This window comes from Zonotrichia albicollis, chromosome W (assembly GCF_047830755.1).
Source record: "Zonotrichia albicollis isolate bZonAlb1 chromosome W, bZonAlb1.hap1, whole genome shotgun sequence".
NCBI classification, from domain to species: Eukaryota; Metazoa; Chordata; class Aves; order Passeriformes; family Passerellidae; genus Zonotrichia; species Zonotrichia albicollis.
The window spans coordinates 14,383,909-14,399,727 of NC_133859.1; positions in this window are offsets into that span (position 1 = coordinate 14,383,909).

Sequence of the window (15,819 nt, forward strand, 5' to 3'; positions counted from 1 at the left end):
TGACTTCCCTTAAATCTTGTACCAGCCTATTTTTCCCTTCAGCTTTCTTAACTGCCAGTATAGGGGTATTATGTGGTGACATGCAGGGTTCTAAAATTCCCTCTTGCAACAGTTGTTCAATGACTATAGCAAGCCCCTTCTTTCCGTCTAGGGAAATCGGATACTGTTTAACCCGTATGGGTGAGGTATCATCCTGCATTTTTATTGTTATCGGTGGAAGGTCTAATAAGCCTCTCTTTCCCCCCTCAGCCCATACCTCAGGATTTATCTCTGCAACATCTCCTTGAGATAACTTCATCACTTGTACTACCATCCTCACTTCCCATGGGACAATCCCAACACCCAAATGAACTTGCAGATCCCGTCCTAACAAACTTTTTTCTAAGTTAGGCAGATAAAGAAAATTAGCTTTACATTGCCTTGAGTTCCCAATTATTTCACTTCTTCAATCACTGATGCTCTAAATGGTCTCCCCTCCGCACCCAATACTTCACAAAATTTTCTCCCAATTTCCATACCTTTTGGTATTTTGTTTTGACAGGACTTATCTGCCCCTGTATCAACCAAAAATTCAAATTCCTCATTTAGGGGTCCCACTTCAAAGTTTACCAAGGGCTCTTCTAGATGTTGCATCGGGTCCCCTATATTAAAAAGCCCCTGGCACCCCTAGTCCTCCCCTTTAAGAATCCTTCCAAAATTATCTTGTTCCCTGGCTATTGCCTCATCGAGACTGAGCTTTCTACAAAACCTCCTGATGTGTCCTGCCTCCCCACAGTAACAACACTGTCGTCCTCTCAAAGGGACTTCAGGTCTCTCAATCCTTCGTGCACCTGCCAGTACTGGCCTGTCTCTGCCTCCTCCTGGTGGTGGACCCGCCCCCCCTGCACTTTCCCTAGCTACAGCAACCATGATCTTAGCCTTGGCCTTTGCCTTTTCTTCCTCCCTCCTTAAATATACTTTCAGTGCCTCTCTTAATAACTCATTTATGTCCTTCGCTTGCCACTCTTCCATCTTTTCCAGTTTCCTCCTTATATCAGCCCAAGATTTGGTAACAAATTGGACTTTTAGTAGCATTTGACCTTCTGGGGTGTCTGGGTCTATTCTAGTGTACAACTGGAAGTTCCGCTTTAGGCGATTAAGCCAGGCAGCAGGAGCTTCCTCTTTCTCTTGTGTACCCTCAAATGCCAATTGGGTGTTAGTTCCTTTGGGAACTGACTCTTTGATCCCCCGTATTATCAAAGACCTATATTCCATCATGGCCTTCCTCCCCTCCTCCTGGTTAGGGTTCCAGCTGGGATCCGTTAGTGGCAATTTCTGTTCACCTGATGGCACCTGGGGTCCTGGACGGTTATCTTTCTCCCAAATTCTTATGCCAGCCACCCTAATCATCTGGACCTCTTCTGGAGAAAATAATATACTCAGGATAGAATTCATCTCCCCCCAAGTGTAGATATTTGGACCTAGAAATTGATCTACTTGGTTAGCTATGCCCACTGGGTCCTCAACTAAATGTCCCAACTCTTTCTTGGATCCTCTCACCTCAGAAGCAGTTAGGGGAGTGTCCAGGTTTAGAGCAAGTTTGGGGAAGAATCCCCCCAAAGGAGCTCCGGTGGGAAAAGCAGATCCAATCGGCCCCTCCCCCCTCAACTGGTCCGGGAGGAAAGAAAAATACCTCCTTGGAGAAAGGTGGAAAAAAACCCCTGTTTATTAAACAATACGACCAAAACAGTATCAAAACAATGAGACCCCTTGCCACTCTAAAAGAGATGACAAACTGAGAAAACCCCGGGTTCAAGCAGCAGCTCACTCAGTCTCTGATCAGTCTCTCAGTGCTGGAATTGTCGCAGGCCAGGGCCGGCCCGGTGGGCCACAGCTGCAGCTGCCGGTGCTCTCCTGGGTGTTCAGTCCAGAGCAGTTCCAAGAGGTCCAAAGAAAAGGGAAAAAAAAACAGTCCAGGGAACTTCTTTGCCTCAGCTAGCTAACACTAACTAAAAAGCAAAAGAAGAGCTCTCTGTCCCGCTGTCTGTCCGAAGACAACACAGTCAGGAGCAGGAATGTGAAGGAGTGAGTGCAGTGTCTGAAAACAAATTGCGCGCTTCTTCTCTCTACCCCTTCACTCTCTGTAACACTCTTAAAGGTACAAAACTTATTATTATTCAACATAAACAGAATGAGACGATTGGGGATAAAAGCATCATATAGTCAACCTAGGACATTCCACCCCTTATCCCCATATCGTCTTCTTACTACTAAAACTAATATAAATTCTAACTCTACAAGTACATACATGATACATCCATTATACAACTATACACAGACAATGGTAATAACATTCAGGAAACAGTGATATTTATACAGGTTTTATCCAACAATCAGGTCTCCCTGAGGTACACATCGTGTTCTTCCATCTTTTTGCATTATCCACCAGGTGCAACCTGGTCCCTGAGCAAAGACAACCCCACGAATGGGTTTGTCTGTACTCGAGGCAGAATTGATCCACACAGTCTTCCCTAACAAACCTCTGATATGTACCACTGGGACTTTGTCCCCTTCTATTACATTCAAGGACTCAGACTGGGCAGGACCTGCTCGGTTGGTGGAACCTCGGGTGTTAACTAACCAGGTGGCCTTTGCCAGATGCTGCTCCCAATTCTTGAAAGATCCCCTACCCAAAGCTTTCAACTGGGTTTTTAGTAGTCCATTGTACCTCTCCACTTTTCCTGCAGCTGGTGCATGGTAGGGGATATGGTACACCCACTCAATGCCATGTTCCCTAGCCCAGGTGTTGATAAGGCTGTTCTTGAAATGAGTCCCATTGTCTGACTCGATCCTCTCAGGGGTGCCATGTCTCCACAGAACTTGCTTTTCCAGGCCCAGGATGGTGTTCCGGGCTGTAGCATGAGACACAGGGTAGGTTTCCAACCATCCAGTGGTGGCCTCCACCATGGTCAGCACGTAGCGCTTGCCCTGGCGTGTCTGGGGCAGTGTGATGTAGTCAATCTGCCAGGCCTCCCCATACTTGTACTTGGACCACCGCCCACCGTACCAGAGGGGCTTCAGTCGCTTGGCCTGCTTGATGGCAGCACACGTCTCACAGTCATGGATAACCCGAGAAATACTGTCCATGGTTAGATCCACCCGTCGGTCTCGTGCCCACTTATAGGTGGCATCTCTGCCCTGGTGGCCTGAGGCATCATGGGCCCATCGAGCTAGGAATAACTCTCCCTTATATTCCAAATCTAGGTCTATTTTGGACACCCCTATCTTTGCAGCTTGGTCTACCTGCTCATTGTTTTGGTGCTCCTCGGTGGCCCTACTCTTGGGTACATGGGCATCTACATGGCGGACTTTCACAGGTAGCCTCCCTACCCTGGTAGCAATGTCTTTCCACTCACCAGCAGCCCAAATTGGTTTCCCTCTACGTTGCCAGTTAGCCTTTTTCCACCTCTCCAGCCATCCCCACAGAGCATTGGCTACCATCCATGAATCAGTGTAGAGGTAGAGCTTTGGCCACTTCTCTCTCTCAGCAATGTCTAGGGCCAGTTGAACAGCCTTGAGTTCAGCAAATTGGCTTGATCCACCTTCTCCTTCGGTAGCTTGTGCAACCTGTCGTGTGGGGCTCCATACGGCTGCTTTCCACTTCCGGTTCATCCCTACGATGCGACAGGAACCGTCAGTGAAAAGAGCGTAGCGTGTTTCCTCTGGGGGCAGTTGGTTATAGGGAGGAGCCTCTTCAGCACGTGTCACTGGTTCTTGTTCCTCTTCATCTGTGACACCAAAATTCTCACCTTCGGGCCAATTTGTAATGACCTCCAAAATCCCAGGGCGATTCAGTTTACCTATATGGGCGCGCTGAGTGATGAGAGCAATCCACTTGCTCCATGTAGCACTGGTGGCATGGTGAGTGGAAGGAACCTTGCCTTTGAACATCCACCCCAGCACGGGTAGTCGGGGTGCCAGGAGGAGTTGTGCTTCAGTGCCTATTACCTCCGAAGCAGCCTGGACTCCTTCATAGGCAGCCAGGATTTCTTTCTCTGTTGGAGTATAGTTGGCTTCAGACCCTCTGTAGCTTCGACTCCAAAATCCCAGTGGTCGACCCCGAGTCTCCTCAGGCACCTTCTGCCAAAGGCTCCAGGACAAGCCATGGTTCCCGGCTGCAGAGTAGAGCACATTCTTCACCTCTGGTCCTGTCCTGACTGGGCCAAGGGCTACTGCATGAGCAATCTCCTGCTTGATCTGGACAAAGGCCTGTTGCTGCTCAGGGCCCCACTGGAAATTGTTCTTCTTGCGGGTGACCAGGTAGAGAGGGCTCACGATCTGACTGTACTCAGGAATATGCATCCTCCAAAAACCTATTGCACCCAAGAAAGCTTGTGCCTCTTTCTTATTGGTGGGTGGAGACATTGCTGTGATCTTGTTGATGACATCTCTAAGAATCTGACGCCGTCCATCTTGCCACTTCACTCCCAGGAATTGAATCTCACGAGCTGGTCCCCTTACTTTGCTCTTTTTAATGGCGAAACCAGCTCCCAGGAGGATCTGGATGATTTCCTTCCCTTTCTCAAACACTTCCGCAGCTGTGTTCCCCCACACAATGATGTCATCAATATACTGCAGATGTTCTGGAGCCCCACTCTTTTCCAGTGCAGTCTGGATCAGTCCATGGCAGATGGTGGGGCTGTGCTTCCACCCCTGGGGCAATTGGTTCCAGGTGTACTGCATGCCTCTCCAGGTGAAAGCAAACTGAGGCCTGCATTCTGCTGCCAGAGGAATGGAGAAAAATGCATTGGCTATGTCTATAGTGGCGTACCACCTTGCTGCATTGGACTCAAGCTCATACTGGAGCTCTAATATGTCTGGCACGGCAGCACTCAGTGGTGGAGTCACTTCATTCAATGCACGATAATCCACAGTCAATCTCCATTCTCCTTCAGATTTTCGCACAGGCCAAATGAGGCTGTTGAAGGGTGAGTGGGTCTTGCTGACCACCCCTTGGCTCTCCAGCTCTCTGATCATCTTATGGATGGGGATCACAGCATCCCGAGTGGTTCTATACTGCCGTCGATGCACTATGGAAGTGGCAATTGGCACTCGTTGCTCTTCTCCCGTCAGGCATCCTACTGCAGATGGATTCTCAGACAACCCAGGCAAGGTGTTCAATTGCTGGATGCCCTCTGTCTCTACAGCAGCTATTCCAAATGCCCATCTGAGTCCTTTTGGGTCTTTGAAGTACCCACTTCGAAGGTAGTCTATGCCCAAAATACATGGGGCCTCTGGGCCAGTCACAATAGGATGCTTCTTCCACTCATTTCCCGTTAGGCTCACATCAGCTTCCACCAAAGTGAAATCCTGGGATCCCCCTGTCACACCAGCAATAGAAACAGACTCTGTCCCCACGTGTCTTGATGGGATTAACGTGCACTGCGCACCAGTATCGACCAAGGCTTTATACTCTTGTGGTTCCGATGTGCCAGGCCAACGAATCCACACAGACCAGAAGACACGATTTTCCCTGGCCTCTACCTGGCTAGAGGCAGGGCCCCTCTAAGCCTGGTTATCATTCTTTCCCTGGGTGTATGTTTTGGATGTTCCTTTGAGGGGGTCAGACATGTCATCATCATCATACCTGGCCGTTCGGCTACGGGCAACTGGAGCTGCTTTCCTCCTGGTGGCTTCCTTCAGTTCACGCACCCGTCGTGCCAGAACAGCGGTAGGTTTCCTATCCCACCTTCTCATGTTTTCCCCACAATCACGCAGGTAAAACCACAGCTCAGCTCGTGGGGTGTATCTTCTCTCACCATCTGGGAAACGTCTGCCTTGGATGCCGGAACCTCGGATCTGTACTGCTGAAATTTGGAGAAGGTCTTCTTTAATCTCCTCTCTAAGCTTCTTATGGTTCTCCTCTATCTTATCCTCTAAGTTCTGCAGACGTGATTCTACCGCTGCGATTCTGGCATGTGTTGGGCCATGTACAGCATCTGCATATGCTCGGAGCTTCCTTGCCATGTCAAGCACAGTCTCACCCCTCTCATCCCTCTTCATGATGGCTAAGGCAGAGGCATATTCTTGTGGCCCGAGTCGTACGAGTTTTCGCCACATCACAGACGTGCATGGTACTAAGTCTGGGTTCCTAGTTGTTACATCATCTGAGAAGATAATCTCAACCACGGCCATTTCTCTCAGGCGTTGGATCCCTTGCTCCATTGTCTTCCACTGAGTCTGCTGCATATAGAGATCGTCTGCACACAGGTATCTTTCTGCTACACTTCTTAGGACCCGTTCCCAGAGGCTGTGAGAGTTAGCCCCCCTCATCATTCCTTGGTCTATGACAGTATCCTGTGACAGGGATCCCAAATGCCTGGCTTCAGTGCCATCCAAAACGGTAGCCTCGCCTGCAGCATCCCAGAGACGGACCAGCCAACTAATTATGGATTCATCAGACCTTCGAGTGTAATCCTTCCGTAGGCCACGAAGGTCCTTCAGGGAGAAGGACTCAGTATTGGCATCTGATCTTGCATCTGCTGCTTTGACTCCTGACTTTACGTCAGGGGGCACTGAGGTTCCTTCTCCTTCATCATCATCATCATCATCATCCACTGGTCGATTGGTCTTGGCTGTGCATTTCCCACTTCTAGTGCTGGTAGCAACAGCCATGGGTTTGGCTGCTGGCTTCGAGCCTGGAGTGTTAGCTGCAGCCTGAGTCACCGGGACAGTTGCTGATTTATCTCCCTGCCCCCCTGCCTCTGTCTGCTGCCCTAGAGTATCTAGCAGTGTGCGATAAGCATATGCCAGGGCCCAGCTCACAGCAATGACCTTCCTCTCCTTAGGCTCATCCTGGTACTTCTCTTTCAGATATTTCCCCACCTCAGCTGGGTTCTGAATTTGTTCATGGGGAAAATCCCACACTATAGGGTCAGAGAATTCCTTCAGGATTTGGCCCATATCCTCCCATTTCCCACACCACTTAGGATTTTCCACACCAGGGTTTACTCCTGAGTCAGGGGTCTCATCAGCCCGTCTAGAAATCTCAGCCCTCAATCTAGAGAAGCTGCAGACCATATAGAGGAGACTTACCAAATTAAATACCAGAAAGATGGTCTCTTTAACATTCAGGGGAAACGGAACATTCTCAAAAAGTGACATAACCGATCCAAAGGAGAAGAGGGAAAGGGAAGGCTGGAAAGTCTCATTCTTAGCTCCTCCTCTAACAGACTGAGTGTAGTTACTAATAAATTCCCAAAACATACCACTGGAATTGGGATGCAAGGTAGGATGAAGAAACCATAAACCATACATGCTGTAAACAGAGGTCAGTATCTTTTTGAACGCTTTATAAATCATTATCACCAGGGCCAGCACAACAGCTATTCCAATCCGTACCCCTCTACCGTAAAAATTACTTGTTAAGGACAATAATCCTAATGACCAGAAAGGTATTGAAACCTCAAAAAGGTCTAGAGCCCAGAGCCATACAGAGGCTTTCACAACCAGAGACATCAGGGGTCCAAGCATCATGTCTACTAACTGCTTTAGCAACAACAGACACACAATTAATAGGGCTTTTTTGACATTTTCCAGCCACGCGTTGGGCGCCAATTCATGTATTTGTCCAGGTTTAGAGCAAGTTTGGGGAAGAATCCCCCCAAAGGAGCTCCGGTGGGAAAAGCAGATCCAATCGGCCCCTCCCCCCTCAACTGGTCCGGGAGGAAAGAAAAATACCTCCTTGGAGAAAGGTGGAAAAAAACCCCTGTTTATTAAACAATACGACCAAAACAGTATCAAAACAATGAGACCCCTTGCCACTCTAAAAGAGATGACAAACTGAGAAAACCCCGGGTTCAAGCAGCAGCTCACTCAGTCTCTGATCAGTCTCTCAGTGCTGGAATTGTCGCAGGCCAGGGCCGGCCCGGTGGGCCACAGCTGCAGCTGCCGGTGCTCTCCTGGGTGTTCAGTCCAGAGCAGTTCCAAGAGGTCCAAAGAAAAGGGAAAAAAAAACAGTCCAGGGAACTTCTTTGCCTCAGCTAGCTAACACTAACTAAAAAGCAAAAGAAGAGCTCTCTGTCCCGCTGTCTGTCCGAAGACAACACAGTCAGGAGCAGGAATGTGAAGGAGTGAGTGCAGTGTCTGAAAACAAATTGCGCTCTTCTTCTCTCTCCCCCTTCACTCTCTGTAACACTCTTAAAGGTACAAAACTTATTATTATTCAACATAAACAGAATGAGACGATTGGGGATAAAAGCATCATATAGTCAACCCAGGACAGGGAGCATTCACAAAGCCAACACCTCCCACTACTCCTCCCATAGGAACCTCTCTGAGGGGAAAGAGTCTCTCTGCCTTGGAGGTCTTGGATCTGGTGCTACAGTACGGCCCAACTTCAGATGCCAAAGTACTTTGAGGGATATCTGGGTTACCCTGAACTTTCTGCCCATCAGCAGGTGTATTTGCTGAGAGCTGTTTATCGGGCGAGGAGACATCTGTGCCCCAACTAGGAGGAGGTAAATGGACAGCAATAGGAGGGGGAGAAGAGCCTGAGTGGATATTAAGTGCAGCTGGAGAAGGGGTGGAGAATGCAGCAGGTGGAGTAGGCACTTGTGGTGGTGCAGAAGGAACTGGAAGGGATACTGGGTTTATCATAACGGAAGCTGAAGAGGTAGAAGGAGGAGTCTGAGCAGGTGGTAATGAGATGGCAGCCGGGGGAAGAACCGGGCCTGCCATTTGAGGTGCTTGAAGAAGAGGATTATAAGGTGGAGGGGCAGAAGGAGGCAGATAATCCAGGGGATCCCATCTTTTACTAGTCTTACCATCCCCTCCTTCATTCCCCTCTTTCTTCCTCTGTACCTTACAAATTCCCACCCCTTCATCCTCAACAGCGCTCTTTAACCAGCAAGATACATACAGTAATTGGTCAGGATCAGTATCTCCTCGAGCTGTCAGATAATTATTTAATAGTTGGCACATCCACTTATCCTTCGTCCCACACCAAGGCCATCCTCCTTGTAACTCTAATTCTGGCCACACTTCCATACAATAATGGATCATTTTCACTTTATCTAATCCCTCCGTGGCCTCTATAGAATCCCATTTTACTAACAGTTCTCCTAAGGGACTATTGGGAGGTATGTCCCTCAGCCTCTTCCCAGTCTTTCTACTATTACACCCTCCCATTTTGCAGGTCTCAACAGCAAAAAATCCCAAAGGTGCCTTTACTGACCGGTAATTTCAAAAAGAACCTTCTTTGAGGAGCTTCAGCCTCCTCCACTGAAACTTCAAATTTCTGCCTGATGCTCAGGACTTTATACTGAAAAAACTGCCCAATCTCTTGATTGCCCAACTTTCCCCACGTCAGGTCTTACATCTATCGGGACTTGAACACACGAAACCTCGGCCTAAGAATCCTAAGAAGTCTGACTCCCTCAGTCAGGAAAAACAACTGCCTGATTTTTAGTTTGCCTAACCCGCCAATTTTTAGGCTTCACCGTATCAGGACTTAAAAGCAACCCACAGCCTCCTTCACTGGGGTTTGTGCCTGGCTCCTGTGCCAGGGCTTACTTTTGCCTGCAGGGCTTGTGAGCTACCCGAATCCTTCTCGGGACTGACAAAATCTGCCTGACTTCCCTCTGTCAGGGCCTATTTTGGGTGTGTGCCACTCATACAAATATTCCCTCCGCACGCCCGGAGGGGGGGCGCCCTTTATTCCCCCTTGGGAGACTCACTCACGCTAATTCCAAGCTCTGCCCCCTGTTCCCGGCCGGCTCCTTCGCAGGAGTCCGGAAACGCGGTACTTAGAGGCCCGCTCTCACTTCGAAGGTCCGGCTGCCGACCTCCGTCTCATTCACACACACATGCGCACGTCTCCCGCTCCCGCCACCGGCTTTCTCACCAATCTGGTGCTCCGGTGCTCCTCTGTGTCGCTGGTCCTGAGCCGTTCCCTCTGGTCCTGGTAGCCAGCTGTCCTGAAGTTCCAATATGGCCAGTCTTGAATCTTCTTGCGGCGTGGCTATCCCGGACGAGCTCCCAGCTGAAATAAACAGGGCCAGGAGACTTCTTCTCCTTTTTAATGCCTTTATTAAAAGTGATCAGCTCAGGATTGGGCGGCTCGGCAGGGCTGCAGTCCCCGTCGCGTCTCCCAGGGCGACTCAGAGGAGGAGGATATGCGCAGCTCTGTCCACTAGGGGCAGAGCCGGGGGATCCAGTCCTCGTGGGAGCCTCTAGGGCGTGATGTCCCCGTCAGATGTTACTTTCTCAGCGTCTCAGCTGCCTGGTCCCGATGTTGGGACGACTCTCTGCTCAGGGCGAGAGGGACTCCGCATCTCTGCAGGCTCAGCAATCGGCTCCTCATGTCCAGACACCACTTTAGTCTCTCAATTCTTATTTGGCTCGTTGTTTTTGGGGTTTTCTCTGTGCATTTGGAGCTGTAGTCCCCCGCAGCATGCTGGTAGTGGAGTCACTTTGCATAACCCCTCCCACCCTCTCAGGTGTCTTCCCTATGTTGGAAGAGCGCACTGCCTCGGGGAAGGGCCATCACCTCACCCAGACAGGCCTTTTACTAATACAAAAGAGGAGATAAGCTTCAACGACCTGTGATTACAATAACAAAGCACTAAGAATCCTGGCAGAGACAGATCTGGCTGCGTCTCTGTAACTCTTTCTCACAAAAAAAATATTAACCGAATTTTTCTTCATAACAGATTCTGTGGGCCCAAGAGCGAGGTTTTTTTTCGGACCCTGCGAAGGCGTTCGATAAGCAGGAGTGGTCTCTCCTGGGGGTCCACCTCATGGGCGCCCTCTTTGATGATGGCACTGTAGACGTGGGACCGCTGCTGGTGCAGTAGAAGAAATGTGAGGAGCTTTGGCGGGGGTCTGGTTCTTGTACCCCTCCGAGTTCCCAGGGAAGCCCTTCTATCTCGGATGTGGATAAGGAGGAGATTGAGCTCCTGTGTGATGTGGCGTCCCCCTCCCCGCCCCAGGACGGTGTGCTGGGGAGTGGCCATTGTCCGCCCAGGGTGGATTGGGCACACAGCCCGCTGGTCCCGGGTCCGGGGGGCTCTCTGGATTCGGCAGGCCATCCTCGCCCCACCTCGCCCTGCGTGGGTGGCAGGGCGGGGGACGGGTTGCCCTCTCTGTGTGCCTTCCCGCCCTTTAAGGGTCAGCCTCTGCCCCGACTTGAGGCTGCTGCGGTGACGACCTTTTGTCCGAATTGCGGTGTGTCCACCACGTTCCCCCTGACCGCGGCGGGAGTGGGCTCTCCCGCCCCCGAGTTGGGTTCCTCAAAGGGGGGGGGGGCAATTTTGCCCGCCTCTGGGTCTGTGCAGACTGCTGGGTATGCGCAGTCGGTGGAGGCAGTTGGGGGCGGGACGTTGCTTACCTCTGGGTCTGCGCAGCCTGCTGGGCATGCGCAGCCGGTGAAGGCAGCCGGGGGCGGGGTGTCGGTCGGTGCTCCGGCGGGCCCCACTCCGGTGGGCGGGTAGCCCGCCCCTCTCCGCTCGGTGGGGGCGGTGCCCGCTGCGGGACATTGCGGCTTGGGGCGGGCTCTCATAGGGGGCCTGCCCAGCTCCCTTGTGCCGCCCCGCAGTGACGCGGCTCCACGAGCCGCGCCTCCCTCGGCATCCCACCCCGCCCCCGTATCGGGGGATGGGGGCCCCGCACCGGTCTCATCCATGGCCGCACCGATCTCGTTTGGGGCCATGCCAGATTTGCGCGCCGTGCAGGCAGCTGCGGCCGCCGAGGCGGCCCCTGCCGGAGCTGCAGCGCGGCGGGGGACTGGGGTGTTTACCTTTAGTGCAACTGCTGACACGGCCGGCGGGATGCCGGTGGGTGCCCAGGGCCATGGCGCTTTCTCGTCAAGTCATTGGACGCTTCCTGCATGCCAGGTGACCGTGCGTCCGAAGTACCCTGAATGTTTCTGGCGAGAGGCAAAAACCAAGACCGACGAGATGAATGAACCTCTCTCCTCACGGCATCTTCAGGGTCGCGGGGCGGATTCCTTTGGCTCTGCTGGTGCTGCAGGGGGCGCAGGGATGAGTGATGTTGCCCCGGCTCCCAGTCAATCACTCCCCCTTGTCTCTGGGGGGCCCAAGGCTCGGGACACAGCAGGTGCGGTGGCTTTGCCAGGGGGTCCCCAGGCTTTCCCTGTGCTCAGGGGCGTCACTCATAACACTTATGAACCCCTTGCATATAAGCTGGAGAAGGAACTCCGTGAAGCAGTTGCTCAGCATGGTTTGGGGTCTGCTGAGGTTATGCACATTCTTCGGAGGCTTGATCAGGACGTGCTGACACCTCACGATGTCCTTTGTGTGGCACATTCTCTTTTTGACCCTGTGCAATTTGGTGTTTTTGAGACCAAGTGGGCTCGTCTGGTGACCCAAGCGGTGAGGCGGAATGCTGCGCTGGCGCCGGAGGACCCCAGGTGTGGAGTTGTTGTTGACATGCTGATGGGGACAGGGCGTTATGAGGATGTTCAGGGGCAGGTTGGATATGATCCCCTTGTGCTTTAGCAATGCAACATGCTGGGCATGGGAGCGATTGTGCAGACCCTGGAAATGGCTGCTCTGAAGAAGCTGTTTTCAACCGTTGTCCAGGGGGATGATGAGCCTTTTATGGTATTTGCGGCGAGGTTGATTGCGTCCAAGGAGAGGCAGGTGCCTGATCCTCTGGCGAGGGACGTTACGATTGCAAACCTTGTCAAGTGCAATTGTAATGAAGCTTGTAGTAAGGGTATAGCGGCTATACCTGGTGATCCTAGTATCTGGGAGATGGCAGAAGCCTGTGCGAACATCATTCCCTCACGTCGGAAGTTGGCCGCTGTGGCTGCCGCTGTGCAGCTGGTCTGGGCAGCACCACAGGGCGGGCAGCCACAGCAGGGGAATGCTCAGGCTAGCAGGAAGCGGGGCAAGAAGGTGCAGAAGGTCAAATTCCCCATGTTCTTGTGCGGTCGGTGTGGTAGGCCGAATCACATGTCTAACGTTGGTAAGGCAACTGTTCATGTTAATGGCCAGGCTTTACCGGGTTCGGGAAATGTGAAGCGGAGCGCGCAGCAGGAGGGGCGCGCTCAGACACAAGCTTCCTTCCAGACCCAGGTGCCGATGGAGGTCTCCTTTGCCGGCTTGCAGCCAGCACCCGCGGATCAGCAGGCGTGGACGTCTGCACCGCAGCAACAGTTGTCTTAGACTCGTCTGAGATATGCAAGGTTCCCCTGGATGCCTTTGGTCCCTTGGGTGGGCACATGAGTGCTCTCCTTATGGGGAGGTCCAGTGCCACCCTTCAGGGCATCATTGTGCACCTGGGGCTCATTGATGCAGATTTTACAGGGCAGATTTGTGCCATGGTCTCCACACCCACTCCCCCTGTCACAATCCCAAAAGGGACACGGCTTGCTCAACTTGTGCCTTTTAAGTCTTCTGTTCGTAGGTGTCCTGGGGTGACGTTATGATGCTTGTATATCCCCATTCATCTGTTCTGTGCCTTTAAGACCGGCTCTGAAGAGTGGAAGTTTTGTTTGGGTTTCTCTTATCAGGACACAGAGACAAGCGGTACACAGGGCTGTTTTTTCACTTCCAGCTTCAGCTTGCTGCTTTTGCTTGCTCTCTTTTTCTGCTCTTGCTTCTGCTCTGCTTTCTGCCTCTGCTTATTAGCTAGTTCTAGCTAAACAGTCCACATTGCTTCCTGGACTGTTTCTCCTCTCCTGTTCCTGTGACCATCTTGAACCTGCTCCGGACGGGGACCCGGGAACACCGAAGGTTCGGCTGCAGCGGCTGGCCCAGCGCCGCAGGGACTGAGAACAGAGCAACCACCCCCCCGAAAGAGACTTTCTGATTTTGCCATCTTTCTCAAAGCGGTGTCATCGGGTATTGTTCATTTTGTGTGCTGGGGGGTGCGGGGCCAGTCAAATAAACAGGTTCTTTCCACCTCTCTCCGAGGAATTTTTTCCCGAACCGGTTGGGGGGGGGGCCGTGTGGGTTTCGCTTTCTGGAGGGGCCCTCCTTTGCAGATTCTTTAACAAATTTGCCCTAAACCAGCACAGTAGGACAGCTGACTGGTCGCGTGGAGCTGGTGGTTTTGGATCCACTGGGCCGCCTCAGGTTCACTGGACTGCTGTCCTGACCAAGGACCGTCCCGAGATGCTGTGTACCCTGTCCGTTCCTGGTGCGACACCGTCGGAAATCCACCTCCGTGGGCTTCTAGACAGCGGTGCTGACATCACAGTTCTCTCCCTTGCCGCCTGGCCCTCGGAGTGGCCCCTGGATCCGGTGGGGACATCTGTCGCGGGCCTGGGAGGGACGGCGCAATGCTACGTGGCCCAGCAGCCTGTGCTGGTCACGAACCCGGAGGGACAGATGGCCTGGGTTAGGCCTCATGTTACTTCTACTCCTGCCAACCTCTGGGGGAGGGATGTTCTGTCTGCCTGGGGGGTGCGTATCGGGATGAATTTTTGATGGGGGCCACTGCAGTGAAGGGCGCAGAGTGTCCTACGCCTCCTATATGGTGGCTGGTGGTCAAACCCATTTGGGAGAAGCAGTGGTCCATCCCTGATGATAAATTAGTCACTCTTTGAAATTTGGTGCAGGAGCAGTTGGACCAGGGTCATCTGGAGCCTTCTAACAGTTCTTGGAACACTCCTGTCTTCTGTATCAAAAAGAAATCTGGGAAATGGAGGTTGTTGCAAGACCTCCGGAAGGTCAATGCCGTGATGGAAAGCATGGGACCATTGCAGGTGGGCATGCCATCGCCTACCATGCTTCCTGCAGGCTGGCTGGTCCTCGTTGTGGATCTGAAGGATTGTTTCTTTTCGATTCCTTTGCATCCCGATGACAGACCGAAGTTTGCCTTCTCAGTGTCAGCGATTAACGAGGCTGAGCCTGCACAGAGATATCAGTGGAGGACGTTGCCTCAGGGCATGCGCAATTCTCCTGCCATATGCCAGTGGTATGTGGCCGGTGCCTTGTCTGGAGTTGGCAAGCAGTTTCCTGATGCGCGTCTGTATCATTATATGGACGACATTTTGGTGGCCACGTCCACTGAGGATGAGCTGCTGAGGATTCAGCCTCGGTTGCTCGATGCTTTGCATGCTCATTTACTGCAGGTGGCTCCAGCAAAGGTCCAACAAAAACCACCTTGGAAGTACTTGGGGGTCAAAATTCTGGAATGGACAATCTGTCAGCAGGAGATGCAATTTGTGCATTCTGTGAAGACACTAAATGATGCTCAGAAATTGATAGGTGTCATCACTTGGTTACGTCTGTACTTGGGACTAACCAACACACAGCTGTCTCCTCTGTATGATTTGTTGAAAGGAGACTCTGATCTAAAGTTGCCTCGCACACTGACCCCTGAGGCACATAAGGCGTTGGAGGTGGTTCAGCAAGCTGTTTCGGCTTGTCAGGTTTATCGCATTGATCCCTCCGTTGATGTCACTGTGTTCATCACCACTCCAGATTCGCATCCCACAGGTATCATTGGTCAATGGAGTGACAAATGGTCTGATTCCTTGCACGTTCTGGAATGGGTTTTCCTGCCCCATCAGCCGCAGAAGACGGCAACTACATTGTTTGAGCTGATTGCTCGCTTGATAATCAAATGCCGACAACGGTGTTTGCAATTGATGGGTGTGGATCCTGCAGAGATCATACTCCCGGTGCAACGGGAGGATTTTGACTGGAGCTTTGCAAACAGTGTGTCCCTGCAGAGTGCTCTGGAAAATTTTTCAGGGCAGATCACTTATCATCTACCCAGCCATAGGCTGTTGCATATGGCAAAATCCACACAAATTTCTTTGCGGCCCAAGAATAGTCAGGAACCCGTGCAAGGACCCACCGTCTT